A 4,098-nucleotide genomic window follows, 5' to 3' on the forward strand; every position below is an offset into this window, starting at 1 on the left:
TCTGGTGCTCTCTTCCCATTCCTTTGAATTTTCCACCTACAAATCAGTTGATTTAGATCCCTTTTCTCATACCACAGCTAGGACATGCAACTCCAGGTTTAGGGGAGATGGATCTTTCAGGACTGAATTCTGTTTTGAGATGGTGGAGATAAGGGTGGATGCACTGAAGTTTCTGCTGTTCAGCCTAAACCAGGGCTTGGTCAGGGACAAGCAAGGTCCCTTTCAGAGGCCGACATCCTCAGCAGTACACAGAAAATCAGCTCCTTCTGTTTACCAGTATTCTATACGAGTTACTAGTTACTAGAATTGCACTCTACTTTCCACTCCATCACCTTTTCCAAACTCCCACTGTGCAAAGAGAAGATGCTGAGCTCACTAGGGTGCTCTGCATCTTCTTGCTCTCTAAGGGTAGAGCCTTATCTTGACTTATTGCTTTCTCCAAGAGGGGGACATGGGCAAAGATGGAGGAGAGGCAGGTGCTGGTACTAAAGGAGGCATGCTGAGCTGGAGAGTTTGTGCAGTGAGGTGGTACACTCAGAGCCATGACCTGGGTCTCCACAGGGAGCTGGCTTGTCTGAGTACCCTCAGAAGAGGACTAAGAGGGTCTGAACCCAGAGGAGATCATTGAGACTCCACAGAACAGAGCAGGGGAGCTGCCAAAATTGCTCTGTGCGCAGACAAGGGGCTGCGGTAGGATCACAGACATCCCTGACGCAGAGGAAACCGGGCACTGGGAACCTGGAACAAGGGATGGGGAAGCACAGCAAGGGAAGAGTTTGGGGCGATGAGTCACAGGCTGAGCGCAAACACAGGCACAGGCTATCACGCGGTAACCAGTCCCTGCGTGTCAGCGCTGCAGTCCATGTGCATTCGCTTAGTCCGTGCAAATAAGGTCATTTCAGCCAGCTTAGTGCGGTTCTGTCACGTTGGCTAACTCGAGTTGACTTGCATGTGCCATGGATTAAGGGTGTGCACACAGATGCCCCCCACTGCCAGCTGATGTGCAGCAGTATATTCCTCTGTGACAACTCGCCGTCTGTCCGTGCCTCCAGCTTCAGAACAGCTTTGTCAGTGGGACAGGGAAGGCTCAAGGAAAAGCACTTGGGGTATGGTAAGGTAGTTAAGGAGGTCACACAAACTAGGTGGTCAGTGGGGTTATGCTGAAGCACAACAAGGACCCATCCCATGCTACTTCAGCCTTCCATCTTGGGCATGGCTTCTCCAGGACCACAACCCTCCATGTTCCTCTCCTAGGCTGGAGCCTACTGGGCTTGGAGATGGCTGCTTGACAGAACTGCCTCGTTAGGAGGTTTCGCAATCAGCTCCCTGTGACTGCATTAAGCGGCCTGCATCATCTGTTTTGACTTTGCTGGATTTGTCTGTGTTCAATATATTTCTCGCAAGGGTCCCAGTTCAGTCCTCATTGACGTCAATGGGAGTCAGTCCATTCCCTTCAGTGAGAGCAAGAGCTGTCCCTTGGTGCTTGTATCTCGGCTGTTCCGTTTCAGTGCCCAGCTCCATACACCCTCCTACCTTTCCCATCCCTTCCACATGGCTGGCAGCTCTACCCTCTCCCTTCTGACTGCACAGCCAGATCCTGTCCCAGACTCTCATCTTGTTCCCTGACACTGTTATTCACCACAAATCTCGATTTTCTGAGCACCTTCAGCATCGTATTTCCTCAGCTGGGCCCTCAGCAATGTTTCCATTTCCTAAACTTTGCCAAAGCAGGTTTTGTTGGTTGGCCTCTCTACCTGGGCGATGTCCTCCTTCTGCAGCAGAGTCATCCAGCTGGACAGTAAGGAAGGCTTTCCCTTCAGTTAAGTTTATTTCCACATTAGCTCCTCGAGGGTCAGTTCCCATCCTAACTTAGATCTGTGTGTGGATGATTATCAAAGAGGAAAGCTGGACAATCACAGGACTCTGAGAATCTGTTTACAACACCACGCTCTGTTAAGGATACCCACTGAGATTTCGGATAAGCCATTTAAATTCTTCACTCCCTCCTGTAAAACTGGGAATCGTGCTCCCCTCTCTCCAGTGTTTTTTGATGGTGAGATGTCCTCCCTGTACTTCTGAGACCTCTACTAAAGCTCATGCAGAGAGCTTTACATCCCCAAGCCTTTCTGAGTTAGCACCACAGTGGCTTCTAAGACACTTCAAAAATGGACAAACAAAGATACAAAATATTTGCTGATCACCCACTAGATAAACCTTTCACCACATCCATGGATTGTCAGAGAAGAGGCAGGACAATACACACCATGCCTGCATTGTTCCAGCCCTTTCCTAGAGCACTCACTCCAGCAACGCTGTGGAGAGGATCCCGCACTCAACAGCTCCATGGCGTGACCAGTGCAGCCCTGCTTACGTTTGCACGTTCATCCTGGAGCCAAACTGTCTGCCTGATTTATGTTATCCTAAGGAAAATCTTGAGTTAATGGCACTACATTTCTTCAGAGAAGACCCATCTCATGGCAAAGGGAAAAAGACAAGGAAAGAGGGAACCACGGGAATTCTCCTTCCACATCCCAGCTGGGTTTGGCTGGAGCTGGCTCCAATTATGCTGGTGGAGCCCAGCACTGCGTGCACTTCTGAGGCTGCCACAGTGACTCCCTGTGCCAGAGATGTGCTCTCAGGCAAAGTGGGAAGCAGATGGGCCAAGTGCAGCACCCCCAGCTCCTTGGGGCAGGCACAGTCAGAGAGAAGGGGGTCGTTTCTATCAGTCACAGAGATTTTGCTGGAAGGGGTTGGCTTCCTGTGGGCTCCAGCAGTGAGGAGGGAACAGCAAAGCACTCAAACAGCAGTCAGCCAGGGTTCCAGGGGAATGCTTTCAAGATGTGGTCTGTCCCACTTATAGACACTGACAGAGAATTCAGCCTCAGGAGCAACCCTATATCCCACCGGATATAGAGAGGAGACAATGCTTCAAAGCTGATGGTGTCCAGGGTCCCCCTGCACATCATCTCCCTGAGGATCTGCTGAGGCCCATTAACTCTGCCACGGGGAAAGTCACTTGGATTGAAGTGCTCACACTCAGCTCTCATCTCACAGGCAAGTCCCAGGGAATGAACTGCCAAAGCAAAGACCTGCCAGCTCTGCACTCCCTCAGCATTTCAGCTGCACAGCACTGGTACTAGAGACTGGCAGGGGATGGGGACATGCAGTGACATGGCTGTCAGACTAAGGAGAAACCAGGGATGTGAGAAAGGGGAAGGAGGAGGGATGGAAAAGGTGAACATGGGCTGCCAGAGCCTTGCTCAGGTGGGAACTGGGCAGAAATGGCAGTGAATCCACTATTTATGAGGAGTAAAGTGCTACAGAGCACAGCTGGGCCTGGACTACCTTCACCAACACCACAGCCTGCCAAGCTCCTAATAAAACCCAACACAGGTTGACTTGGGTTCTCATGGTGCTCCAGAGCAGCAGCTTCCCCCTCCCCACCTGGGGCCCACATGCGCTGTGAAGCAAGTGCTTCCCCAGCACCTCACCACATCCAAGGTCTCCAGGGCTTCCCCACCCACCTCTAGAGCAAGCAGAGCAGCCCAGGAGTAGAGGGTCCATGCCCTCACAGCTTAACCTGCCCTCCACAGCCCCACCTCCCCACACATGCTCCCCACTCAGAGCAGGGATGGAGTATGCCCACGGTCTGTTGTTGTTGCTTTTGGCACAGCAGTAGCAGGCTGCTTACAGCAAGAGTGGTATGAATAATTGCCCAATTAACTGGAGGAACTTCCAGATGTGTGTTTCCTTTCATACCCATCCAGCCCCCCTGAATCCCACGTGCCTGACGCTGTGGAGAGCGGTGGGGGTGGGAGAGCCCCGGCCCTGCAAGCTCGCACAGCAGCGTGGGCAGGGCTCGCCCGCTGCCTGGCTCAGCTCCCCTTTCCATCCCCACCTCCCTCACGCTCTTTAAATGGGGAAATGGTCTTTTTTTAATGACCCTGGGGAGAAGGAGATTTGCCCTGCCTGCCAGAGCTTAGTTACACATGCCAAAAGCCGAGCAAGCAGAGAAGAAAGCTGATCCCATGTTATGATTTTTATCAGGTGCACGTACAGTGAACCCTCTTAAGACAGGTATTTTTTGCCATTTCCCCC

At 51.9% G+C, this 4,098-nt stretch overlaps 1 long non-coding RNA gene across 1 annotated transcript in view; it reads left to right on the forward strand.

Annotated features, from left to right (window-relative positions):
• The first annotated feature begins 1,369 nt into the window (after nt 1-1,369).
• Nucleotides 1,370-4,098, forward strand: part of LOC114064538 — a 20,446-nt gene continuing 17,717 nt past the window's right edge. Inside the window, exon 1 of the long non-coding RNA XR_003572772.1 lies at nt 1,370-1,381. This is a non-coding gene — a long non-coding RNA (uncharacterized LOC114064538). The remainder of the gene's footprint in view (nt 1,382-4,098) is intronic.

Source organism: Empidonax traillii, unplaced genomic scaffold (genome assembly GCF_003031625.1).
Source record: "Empidonax traillii isolate 1590-97213 ecotype Southwest subspecies unplaced genomic scaffold, ASM303162v1 scaffold555:size490716, whole genome shotgun sequence".
NCBI lineage: Eukaryota > Metazoa > Chordata > Aves > Passeriformes > Tyrannidae > Empidonax > Empidonax traillii.